Genomic DNA, 14,246 nt, shown 5'->3' with positions numbered 1-14,246 from the left:
ACTGTTTTATGAATTTCATCCTTCAACGTTTTTTTTTTGTTTGTTTCTTTTACAATAAAGTGAAGTTACAAGCAACTACATACATTACATTGTGTATTACCCATGCAGCAACATTTTCCGTGTAAACTGCTGGTTCCAAATACAGTTTGACGTCGCGGAAATAACAAATTACGTTAGCAACGTCATTACCTTCCCTGTAACTGTATCGTATGCCCTTAAATACTACGGAAGCCGTAAGGGGACACACAAAAAATTAGAAAATATTTTTTTTTAATTCGAGATCACGATAAAACATTACCGTTTTCCCGAGATCTCGATACAAAATATATCGTTATCTCAATTGTTTTATATCGTTATCTCGAGATTTCGGATTATTATATCGATATCTCGGATTATTATATCGTTTTCTCGATAAAACGAAACTGTTATATCGCGATCTCGGATGATCATATCGATATATCGGATTTTTATATCGTTATCTCGATTTATTATATCGTTGTTTCGATAAAACGTAACTGTTATATCGAGATCTCGGATTATTATATCGAACTATAAAAGAAAAACAAAGAAACAACAGAAACACTGAAAGTAAACAAAATACCATGCAAAACACATCGGCAAAAACGAACTATAAGATATAACCTGCCATTTTCCAGACTTGGCATTTTGTGACTAGTCAAACCTCGCGCTTTTATGACAATGCTAAACATATCACTAATATGACAATATTACATGAGGGGGACAATAGGGTCCGTTAACTTGTTTTACACACACCTCAATGATTTTGGGAAAAACTATTAACAACGAATGCAAAGTGGGTTGAAAACAGTCAGCAGTTTAAATTTATGTCAAATAACAGTTGACAACACCTTGAAAAGGGCCAAAAACAGATTAACATAAAAAGATATCCCCCGCTTTTTTGCTCTTTCATGACAGGACTACATATTACAATAGTAGATTTCGACAGCAATCAGCAAATAGTTTTTTGTCACTGTTGTACATTATCTTGACAGTTAACAGGAGGGAAAGAATATTCAAAATAACTGACAGTACTGTTGATTCTTCATATATTTTCCTGGTATATTATGAAGAATCCACAGTGCTGTCAGTTATTTTGAATAGACCTGGTTTTTATGATCATTTCTGGTTTGAGATATGTGTATCACCTTTTTTTATCATTTAATAGTGTCTAATAAAATATATCTTAACATGAACTACATTAGATAATAACTACATTAAAAATATTTACAGAACTCTAACAATACTTAAATCTTCAGTTTGACTTTTAACTAGGGGCTTAACTACAGCTACACATCTCAAGACAATCATTTCTTAATACACAATTTTCAAGCAGTGTAAGGGAGGTAATCATGTAATCAAACATATATTCAACAGTGTTCTTTAAGTTTTGATTTGATTACCTCCCTTTCACTGCTTTTAAATTGTCTAAATTGTCATTTAACCAAAAAAAACTTGTTTCCCCCTTGTTTTGCCCCTAATTTATTAATGATTTGAGCCATAACCTCCTCCCTTTGTAGTATGGAAACTTTTGGTATAATTTCAAAGAGATTTATACACTTAAACACAAGTTATTGACTGAAAACTACAAAAACGCTTATTTGGGCCCCTCACTTATTAAAGCTCCTCTTGTAACAAGAACTGCAAAACTCAATTACAGTCTTTCATTTCTGGTGAAAAAACCTTGTAGTATAATTTCAGAGAGATCCATACACTTAAACACAAGATATTGTCTGTAAACTAGAAAAATGCTTCTTTTTTGCCCTTTTTGGTCCCTTATTCCTTATTGTTCAGGGATATTAACCCCAAACTGAATCTAAGCCTTCCCTTCGTTTATAATAAGGAACCTTGTCCCGAAACTACAAAAATGCTTGTTTTTTGGCCCCTTTTTGGCCCTGAATTCCTAGACTGTTTGCCCCATAACCCTTAAAATAAATACCAATCTTCTACTTACGGGTATTGAACATTGTGGTACAACTTTAGAGCAATTGAAATATTTATAAACAGCTTACTGTCCTGAAACTAGAAAAATGCTTGTTTTGGGCCCCTTATTCCTAATCCCATGGAAACATAACCCCAATAACATTCTCAACCTTTCTTTTGCGGTTATAAACATTGTGTTAAAATTTTTGTTGATTTCTATTAACTGATACTAAAGTTATTATGCAAAAACCTTCCGTCCTCGGACAAAGCTGACAATAAAAACAACAACGTAATTTAATTTTTGAGATCGTATAGTTTTAGAACAGCAAAGTTTTTTTAAAATTACCAATTCAGGGGCAGCAATCGGTTGTCCGATTCATCTGAAAATTTCAGGGAAGATAGATCTTAACCTGTTAAACAATTTAACCCCCATGTCAGATTTGCTCTAAATGCTTTGGTTTCAGAGATCTAAGCCAAAATCTACATTGTACCCAATGGTTACACGCCATTATTCCGACAGCCCATTAGTCCGACAGCCCATTGGTCCGACAACCCATTAGTCCGACAACCCAATAGTCCGACAACCCATTGCTCCGACAGCCCAATACTCCGACAACCCATAAGTCCGACACTTCTCAAATCAAGTATCACTGAGGGTATCAGGGTATAATTAAATGTGTCTGTCTGTGTTATTACGTTTAGATATGTAATAACATATTTTAAGAAATAACTCCGTATTATGGCGTGTAAACATAGGGCTAAGGTAGTTCGAATACTGTCTATATACTCAATTCGAAATATGTATATAGAATATAAAAGAAAAGAATATTTCATTTTCCAAATTAAAGTATCTTCAAAAAGCATATAAATCAAGAACAACCATTGATGGTACGAGCTACTGATGATACCCCCGCCCAAACATTTCGGTAGACAGGAAGTTTTTGAGTTGTGAATCCGAAAAGCCATCACACAGTATAACTGAATAATATAAACATTGACACCAAATTTTAGAAATCATTGTATTGTAGTTCCTGAGAAAAATGTGACGAAAATTTTCAATTTGGCTGTCATGTAATGAGTAATGAATTTGAAAACGCATCACACGATATAGCCGACTTCAATAAACCTTTCAGAAATCCTTGTAATGTAGTTCATGAAAAAGACGCAACGAAAATATTTATGGGACTGACGGACGAACTGACGGATGGACAGTTAACCCCACTTTTTTCGAAGCGGCGGTCTAATGATTGGGTCAACATTAAGACATTACAATTCTGATATGATATAATTATCTTTATAGCACTATAAGCCTCAGACACAATTGGAGCCAAGAAAATATAGGAAAAAAACCAACTAACATATTAATATCAAATAACAGTCAGTATCAAGACATGTACTATACATAATTCAAAAGATCTAACAATGTAAACACCCCCCCCCCCCCCCCCCATAATAGCAAGGTTTTCCTGTGTTAACATTGAAAAATTATCATATTTATCTAACTTGTTAAATTTCTTACGTGCTAGAAATATGGTGAGAGAGTTCCTCCCTCAAATTATTATGAAGTGAGCATTTGATTGAAAAATGACGCTCAACCTCAACATTATCAGCAATAAGATTTTTTGATTATCTAGCATTTTCAATTCTTAATGTAATGGAAGAACACCGATTCTGAATTAACATAAGAACTATCTTTCTTAAAATAAATGTCATCTAAATATTTCTTCTTGAAAACAATCTTTAAATGAAAAATAAGTGTCAAGTTTCTAACAAAAAACATAATGTACTAAGTTTTTTTAAATAAGACAATTTGACAAAAACACAAGCGGGACAAGAATGTCACACATTGTCTTAGATTTTTTACTAGTTTGTTATTGGTTTTATACTGCACTCGTTCTATTTGAGCAGTCAAAATGCATTGACTGTATATTTCTATGACATAAACAGTCACTGAACCGATACATGCACTTTTCCTGATGAATATTTAGGTAGAAGTTACCGAAATATGCCTGTCCGTAATATTTGTTTTTCGTAATAAGTTTTGTTGTAAATCACCATTCTTGCATCTCCACCAACCATAATAAAATTCAAGATTTTAAATAAGCTCAGGACATAAAATCGGTATCCCTACAAATATATAAAGTTTCATCTCTCAGATTATGTCTGTTCGATTGCTATTGGAAATGCTGTGTACTGTCTCCGTATTTCGTGGATTCACATTCCCGAAAATGATACCGTATTCATTATTGGAATTGATCATCTTTTCTGTGCACATATTAAGTCCTATTTGTCATCTTATTTTTTAGGATCTGGGTATGTATAATTTTGTCTCCGATTTTCTAATTTTGACAGACGCCACACAAGTCCCTTATTTCTGTGACAAAATCAATTTAAATAAAACTCATATGAGTGACGCAAGGGGTAGAAAGTGTTGCGACCAAAGAGGATGGGAACTGTTATACAACTCCGATATATTTATTTATGTAGTTAAAAGTGGGGAAACCTCACTCCTCTAGTACGCGAAAAGGGGGAACCGAAGATCTACTGAAACACTTGTAGATCAAGACACACATGCAAAAAAAAAGCGTCCTAGAACAGCACAGACTGATATTGGACACACAAACAACGAAATATAAAGATGAATAAAGTACCTAGACACGTAAAACGAAAGTGGGACGAGGAGAAAAGACTGAGCAGTTGCTATAAGCATGCGTATCAACTCCAATATACTGGGACAAATATCCCGCATGGAAAAAATAATTGTTATCAAAACGGACAACCACAAATATCATAGAGAACGGAGTTGGTCTTTTTAGAAAATTTACCCATACACATAAGAAAAACGCAACAATGTGTCGGAATAACGGGCTGTCGGAGTAATGGGTTGTCGGAATAATGGGCTGTCGGAGTAATGGGTTGTCGGAATAGTGGGCTGTCGGAGTAATGGGCTGTCGGAATAATGGTTGTCGGACTAATGGGATGTCACCGTACCCAATATGTTCTATTTAAAGCCATGGTGGCTAAAAAGAACATTTAAAAGATATGATAACTCTTTATAATATAAGGAAAACTGGTAAAACTACATTATTAAAAAAAAGTTTGAAAATAAATGAATCAAAATTATTTTTGAGGTGTACTCATATTATTTACTGGGTAATTAAAATAAAATAAATATCTTGATCTGTGCAAAAATTACTACATCACCAAGGAAATAGTTAAGGTGGTACCTAACATTTTAACTAAAATTAATTTGGCTCGTTTAATTTTCTTAAAATTTTGACAGAGTATTTACTTTGACCCTTTGACAAAAATATAAAAGTTTCAAAAAATTTGAACCAACCCTTTTATCAGAAAAATTACACTGGTTATATGACAGTTTGACAAACACTAATTTTGATCATTGAGAAGCTTAATATTCCCTTATGAACACTACGTCATTAAAATGTTCTGCTGATTTTACAGAGTTATCTCCCTGCAGTGTTAGATACCTGTGACCTTAATTGAATTAAATTCCTAATTTTACCCAAGCTGTACATCTAAAATTTTTACTTCAATCCAATTTCTAAGCATTCTATTAATTATTTTTTACATCAGAGTTGTTATCTACCCTTTATTTAACCATTGAGGTAATGTTGAATCTATTTTAAAAAAATGGAGCCTCTGCCCTCATCAGCCAAGTGGTCTAAGTGGTTCACTTCTGTAATCACTAGCCAGGCAACAATGATCTAAGCTGTAAGTTTGAACCCAGGTGCACTCAAGACCAGTCTTAATTGACTAGGATTGTCAGTTTTCCTATCAAAGGTTGGTAGTTTTCTACCAGCACTCCCGCTTTCTCCACCAATAAAAACTGGCCCCCATTAAGTAGCCTAAAAGCAGTGCTTAAAACACTTAATTTAATTAGTGGTACTTTTATATACTTTTTTTTCAGTTCTAGAAAACCATTACTTTTTTTCATAAGAAGGAGATAACAAGTACAAAGTTATTACTTTATTATCTGACTTATTCTTCAGGAAATGTGCAACAGTAATCTTCATCTTCAACTTTAACCCACATTTAAAGGACTTTTCCTCAACTTTCAAATAATCTAAAGTATCTTTCAAAATAGTATACCATTTTTATGCCCTATTCATGAGCATTATGTTTTCTGGTCCGTGCATCTGTTTATTCTTTTGTTCATTCATCCATCCGTCCCACTACAGGTAAAAGTTTTTGGTCAAGGTAGTTTTTAATGAACTCATAGTTCAATCATTTGAAACTTAGTACACATGTTCCCTATGATATGATCTTTCCATTTTTTTTATGCCAAATTAGAAGTTTGACCCCAATTCTACAGTCCACTGAACATAGAAAATGATAGTGCAATTGGGGCATCCTTGTACTACATGTATGGACACATTCTTGTTTAATTTCTGAAGGTTTTCCAATGACAGAATGGATTCTAACTATTCTAATTTGATAACTGGTATTGAAGGATAGGATGATTCAGCTGATTTGAACATAAATTTAACCCTCTTGCTGCCAACCGTTTTTCAAGGTTGCATTTTATATTCCAGAAAACACGACAGCTAGACGTCCGTGATGTAACATGCAAAACAATGATGCCATTCAAAATATGACTTCATGACATAATGACCATTCCATTTGGGACCCATTTGAGAAAAATATAACACTGTTTTAAGTACTGGTACCTGTAAGAATCAAGCAGGCAGTGACACATGATGGATTTAAGATTTGGTTCATTCTCAGTTTTTGAATGTTATAATTTATATCATTCACATTTTGTTATATTTTGGACTATTATCCATCTTGTTGCCATAATAACAATTAGGCACTTGGCTACAATGTAAATTCCAGAGGCTGATTTAGAAGGGGTCACTTTTTGGGAAAACATTTGGTTGCTTATATAGGGAATCACTGAAGCGTGACTGGAGCGGGCCCCCTCTTAGGTCAGATGAAAATTTCTTGATCCTCCACTGAATTCTGCTTATTTTAGGGTTAAACTAGTATGATGTCATCATTTTATTCTGATAGTATATCTTTTTAGGCTTAAATAATTAGTACATATTGTTGGATATAATTTATTGTTTGAAAACTGATATGATAAAGACATTTATGAAAAAAGCTATGTTGCCATGGTAATCAACAAGAAATCACTGATTTCTCTAATTTCTCCATATTTAAAAAAAAAACAATATATTTTGTATTTTTTTTGTACATCCCCCAGTACTATCATAGTTTAACCAAGTTTCTTATAAAAAAAAGTATCTATTTCTCCTTAATAATCAAAAAAAATGAGTGTGTTTTTTTATTTTTTATTTTTTAGCCCCTATTTTAAAAAATGTCAATTTTCAAGATTTTTAGCTCTATATATTTAGACCATTTCAAATAAAGAACTTGGCCGAGGTTAATTTTTAATGCATTTTCAAGGAAAGAAATGCCATTTCCTGTTTCAGGTATTTAAAAAGCATTATAAAAAAATGGTTTCTATGGCAACAGTGCTGTTTTCATCCAAAAATACAAATAAACAATTTAAGTCAAGTCCATAATTTTTTTTAAATATTTGAAAAAAATCCACAACTTTACAACCATGAATAGTGACATATATAGAAGAATAATTTGCAAATGTATCAGTTAGTTCATGTTGTATATGGTTCCATACTGAACAAGGTTGTCACAGAGTAGCAATGTGTACATACATTCAGGACCTTATATAATAGCCAATTTTACAGTTTTTGAAAATTTTAATGGACTTAATTCTCTTAGTTTTCTTTGATCGAACCTTAATTAAAAGTTGGTCTTAATACTTTTTTAAAATGCTTGTATAGATTCTGTCTGTCTGTCAACAATTAACAATCTGACATTAACATATGCATTTGTCAAATTTTAAGTCATTTGAAGGGCAATAACTCTTTAAAAAAACTGACATAGTTTCACTTCTAAGTCTATCATATACAAAAAAAAAAGGTGACTACAATATTTGTTCTTATATTATATATGAACTAAATCAATTAACAAATCTATACAAAGGTAAAATCACTTTCAAGAAATGCAGACACATAAAATGTTACAAGATGACTAACAGACCAATGGTTTGGAGAGAGCAGAAAAAAATGCTCTCTACCTTTGGAAGAGATGGCAACACACTATGTGTTTCCTAGAATTATAGAACATAGACTAATATTTGCTTGGATTATTCAAACAAAAACAAAATCAACTGATGCTGGGTTAAATATTTTGATTTAAGCCATGCAATTAAAATGAAACTGTTCATGTTGCTATGGAAGTTGACAAAACATGTAGACTAAAGTTTCAATTTTGACTTTTTTTTTTTTTTACAAGAAATCCAGGCCTGATGACATACTCAATTTTCAATTATTTGATTGGATCAAAATGACAGTAACATGAGGTCTTACTCTGTGCCATACATACATGTATTTGCTATCAGAAAGAAGCCTTATACTTTGCCTTTCTTTTAAAATCATACAAGTTGAATTTCTTTTGTGAGCATAATGAAACACAAGTATGAGAATAGACTCTTTTTTTATCAAACAATTCAATATTCAATTCACCATACAATAAACAATTAACCATGTGCAGTTCAGCAGTACTATTACAATTACTTTCACCCTTTTTTCATTTTTTAGGGCTACAACTCCTTCATAAATCATCATTAATACCAGTAACTCAAAAATTTATTCCAATTCTATTACTTCTTGTATTTAATGGACCATCTTTATGGTAATAATGCCAATATATGAAATTGATAATCTTTGAAAATTTAGGTCAATGTCAATAGACTGAATAGAGTATTAAACAATCACATGAATACAGCCATGTTCTTCAATACACAAACAGCTTAAACAAATTGTATAAAAAAATCATCTACTCTTCTACAAGTATTATTCTAATTAAATCTATTAAAGTTGAGTAACGAGAGAATTTATACACTTTTTAATCTGATGATTTGATGAAAGGAATTTAGGTTAAAATCAAAATTATCTGATGTACAAGTATACAATATATAGTCTGTCATGACTGTCATTCATAAAAATCCAATATTTCCAGTTCTTGGTTTATATCCTGTGCATCTAAAGTTGTCATAATGGCCCTTAAGTCGTCAACATCATCTACCACTAAAGCATCCAGTGTAAAGCCATCATCTTTCTTATAAGACGAACATGATGTTAGTGCCAGTCTAGAAAAAAAGGCTGTAATTTGTGTCACTTGCAGCCAATCAGATCTGCCAAATCATCTATTGCCATCTTCAGTGACAGAAGATCGCATACCGTGTACACTGTCAACTGACCCTGATTAAACCTTTCAGTTAAATAATTCCTAATATTCTTTCAAAATCTTGTGTTCCGTCTACCCTTTCTTATAGCTCAAACTTCCTTCACACTTAAACAATAGCTTCCACATGCCCCGCTGTCAAAGTATTTAAACAAATATTGACTTCGTTATTGATGTTCAGTTTCGTTGGTCAGCCCATATTCTTTTAACAGACTCGCAAGTGTTTTCACGTTCCAGACGATAATATTGTTTTCCAATGAATATGTGTTGCTCCAGTACAGAAAATGATTTGTCAATGTGATAATACACCCGGGCTCACTACAAAAGAAGTGTTTTGGGCTACCTTTTGTAATGTTCTCAGCATTTTCAACTTTGTCCTTTTGTATAGTTTGATGTTTCCTTTAACATTCTTTGGTGAGCTAAAACTGACGTCAATCTTAACTACTTCAAATTGTTCTTGCTTGCAAATATTAGGATACAAACTATCAAGTTCATCATTCCTTTAAAATAGTCCACTGCCAATATTGAAGGCTTTCCAAACTTTAATTCCATCTGGGAAAAAGTTTGAATTTGTAATGCCGTTCCACCTCTAACTTGTAAATTTTGGATTTTTATTGTTAATAGCAAGTTCCTAACACTGTACACCTGAAATACCATTTTGGTATTCAATTGCAGTTTTCATGTCTTTTGCTATGTTGATGTTGTTTCCATTCAAGACATATACTTGCATTTTGCCTCTCATATGGGCAATCTTTGCATCGCAATAACTTTTTCCAGATTGGGGTTCACTATAATTATATCGCCTTATGATGATGCCTATAAAATAGAGGTAATATAATAATAAATTTTAAATGAAAATACTTGAAGCAACTGAAAACAAAATGTTCAATAAGTCTACCATAAAGTTTGAATATGTATGTTTGTAATCCCTTGCTCAATTATTTTATATTAATTGTGAATATTAAAACAAAATCAAATAGATGGAGCCTTATGTTGCCTGTGTTTCATTAAGTTGTAAACAGGATATGAGGGTCATGAAAATGGTATACACTCTATAGTACCATAGGATAAACTGCATGTGGTTGTTGAGAAAACTGAGACGAAAATGTGTGATAATGCATCGCAGTATATATGTAACATGAAGTTTTATAGTTAATTTTATGAAGGTACATTTTTAGTTTTTAAAAAAATTTTGTGACAAAAGTTTGTTTTTGTTGTTGTTTGTATTTATTCATTCTCATATTAGCCTATTCTTCACTGTTCATGTTTTTTCATGGTTTCTGAGATATCATTGCAGAAAATTCAATGGATGACAAATACAAATTGATGCCAAAAGCTCGTCAACAAAGCTGCATGAAAATGTATATAAAATAGGGAATGGAAATGGGAAATGTGTCAAAGAGATAACAATCTGACCACAGAACAGAAAACAGCAGAAGGTCACCAATGGGTCTTCAACGCAGCAAGAAACTCCCGCACCTGGAGGCGTCCTTCAGCTGGCCCCTAAACAAATTTCAATACAAGGTCAGTGATAATGAACGTCATACTAAACTCTGAATTATACACAAGAAACTTAAATTAAAAATCATACAAGATTAACCAAAGGGACAGGCACAAAAATGCAGCGGTGTTAAACATGTTTTGGACATCTCAACCCTCCCCTTACCGCTAGCCCATGTAGAAAAATAAGCGCAGAACAATACGCACAGTAAAACTCAGTTCAAGAGAAGTCCAAGTCTGATGTCAAAAGAAAATAAACAAAATGACAATAATACATAAATATAAACAACAGACTACTAGCAGTTACTGACAATGCCAGCTCCAGACCTCAATTAAACTGATTGAAAGATTATGTCTTCATCATATGAATATCAGGCACAATCCAGAAGGCTCCTGTTAGGGGTTTAGTATTATACCATCATAAAATATATTAGAACATAATCCTTGTCATGCCAACAACTGGTTTTAAAATAAGTGTGGTTACTTTTCATGCAAAGACCCTATAAGTGAATCAATAGATATTAAAGCCAAAATATGCAATCTTTATATATAGTGACCTGACAACAGTATTGTAACTATATCCCTTCTTTTAAAATAAGTGTGTTTAAAGGTTTTTTACCTTTACCTGATTGCTGACTATGTTCATTCATCACAAGCCAAATCTGTCCTCATTTGTAACATCCTACATCCTGCATTATCAGAACCAAGAAACACTTCTTTAATCTTGGGAAGTTGTTGTTTGATGGTGTCAATGCATGAAACAATAGTGAAGAAACACTGTACCAGTCTTGCTTTGCAGAATCCATCAAGTGGACAAATGTTTGATGCTGGAAAAAAAAATACCACAACATAAATGATTAAAATAAAAAAAAATAAAAAAATACCTCGTAATTTTACAACAGGATGTAGACAACCAAGATTCATAGTATATGTATATACATACAGTAATAATTGTTTTTATGTTTTTCTATAGCTCAGTCAATCTAGCATAAATTTGACCCTAACATTGAAGTAATTGCAACAGAAGATATTAAAGTTTTGATATTTAGCATTATACACTATATTTACAGAAAAAAGTCCCACTAAATTTAACTTGAGTAAAGTTAAAAAATATGGTTTTAAAATTCCTACGGAGATTTGCATTGATATGGGGGACAACTCTGCAAAATATATATAAAAATTGATACAAAATTATAATTTTACCACTTCCATTCAACAGAATGTATTTATTCTTGATATTTTATCCGTCTTTAGAGTATAGCAAAGAACTCAAAGGTGTTTTCATATCTTTTATCAAGCTACAATCTAGATTTCAAAATCCATTAGTTGACCATTTATTAGATTTTTCAGCATGTCAAGGTAAAGAATCTCAAATTGAAAATAATTAATTCAGCATATATTCTTCTTTTTGTTGTTTAAAATTCTTTAAACAATGTAGATGCTGAACAAATATAATTTACAGATATAAACAATACCAAATATTCACATTATTTTTCAAAATGGTCACAAAAGAAGGTCTTCAATGGAAAATGTCCTAAAAAAAATATAATACCCATAACACTTCAGTTTTGTACATTTCATAAGCAGAGGATTACATAAATATATAGTCAAATACAAACTTATAACCCCACCAAAGTATCATATTTTACAAAATTTTTAAGAAAATTAACCAAAAACTGACAGAAAAAAGACTCAATGTAGCAGAGTTATCTCCCATTCCAATGTTAATTTCAATAAGAAATTAAAAATGCAAAATTTGAGTTTTCCTGAAATTAGATTTAATGGGACTTTTTATGTGTATATTTGGGACTTAAAGCTATAGATTAAAACTTAAACATTTTCTGTTGCAATTAGTTTGAGGTTCAAACTTTAAATTTGAGTGGAATATTAATGTTTTGATTCTTAAAAAAATTGAAGTTAATGGTTTTAAAAAATTATTCCAAAAAAAAACTTGAAAACCTACTAACATGTTTATAGTATCATACATCAAAGTCTTACTCCCAACACCATGAAATCATTGTCATTACAACCTAAAATAAAGAGAAAATATTTGTGTTTAAAGAAACTTTTACATCATGCTGTGTTTTATTTCATACAAAATTTATGTTTATGGTTATACTAAAAACAATAAAAGAACAGAAATCAATATTGTACATATTTTATCTATCAAAGGGCAATAATTAAAAAAAGTTGTTAGTTTTTTTAAACTTTTATAAATATCTTAGAGTAATGAAGACTTAAAACAAATCCTATACAAATTTAACCTGAATAATCCAGTCGTTATATTACGATCACTTCGATCACTCGAGAAAAGTAGTGGATAGAGGGCGCTGAATTATTCGAGTTAATACAAATTCTAATATAATTAATATTTCCAAGGGGCATAACTCTAAAATTATTAGATCAGCACTGAATTTCTAACTCATCCGAGACATTGCAAAAAATAAACCTTTGATATAAATTTAATAAAAATCTGTCAAGAATTGTTGCAAAAGAGCACCAACAATGAAATTTCCATGTAATAACTTTTCCAAAGAGCAATAATTTAAAACAAATAGTTGCAGCATTCATTTTTGAACATTTCCTAGACATTGCTGCTATAAACCTATGATGTAAGTATTATAAATATCTGGCAAGAATTGTACATGTGCGAGCTGAATTACAAAACTGCACAGACATATAGATGAATTATGAGTATTTCTTTGTCCCCCTCAAATGATGTGTGAGAGGCAAAAATATGTTCTGGATGATTAATACACTATGAAATCAAACTCTAATAAAAAAGGACTATTAAGAAACAGACAAATAAAATGCCTACAATAATATTATTACAACAAATTTGGTGGAATTTTTAAAATTATTAAATCAAATATTTTTTACAATTAAACCACAGACATGGTTGAAGATCTATTTGACCATCTTCCATAAAGCTGCTTTCTTGGCTGCCAAGGTGGTTTTCCTCATTGTCTTAATGACAATCTTTTTTCATAGGCCCTTTGTTTAAGAAGTCTTTTTTACACAAAGTGATTTAAGTGATTTATGATTTCTCCAACCTAACTTACTTGTTGAAATTACAAGAATGAGGAGTTAAACTGGTGGATTATAAAGAATCTCCTTTTAACATAAATTTTCACCCTGTTTAGAGATCACATCATAATGCTCTATCTAAAAAAAATACAAAGAATTATGTATCCATAGTACAGATGCCTCACTTCCACTATCATTTTCTATGTTCAGCAGACAGTAAAATTGTGATCAAAATTGTAACTTGGCATTAAAATTTGGAGAAATACTGGTGGATTATAAAGAATCTCCTTTTGACATTAATTAATGGTCATTCTCAGCTCAATCCTTATGGACAAGCTGTGATGCTAAACCTGAAATGTAAAATGATAAGTTATTCAAAATGGTTTGAACGGACCGTTGATGATATAATCTGGGACTAATAGATACATGTATAAGTTTCAGACATACTATATGTATATTAAATAGTCTACAAATGTGCAATAGATGTT

This window comes from Mytilus trossulus, chromosome 4, assembly GCF_036588685.1.
Source record: "Mytilus trossulus isolate FHL-02 chromosome 4, PNRI_Mtr1.1.1.hap1, whole genome shotgun sequence".
Taxonomy (NCBI): domain Eukaryota; kingdom Metazoa; phylum Mollusca; class Bivalvia; order Mytilida; family Mytilidae; genus Mytilus; species Mytilus trossulus.
Note: the sequence above shows the minus strand (reverse complement) of the source record.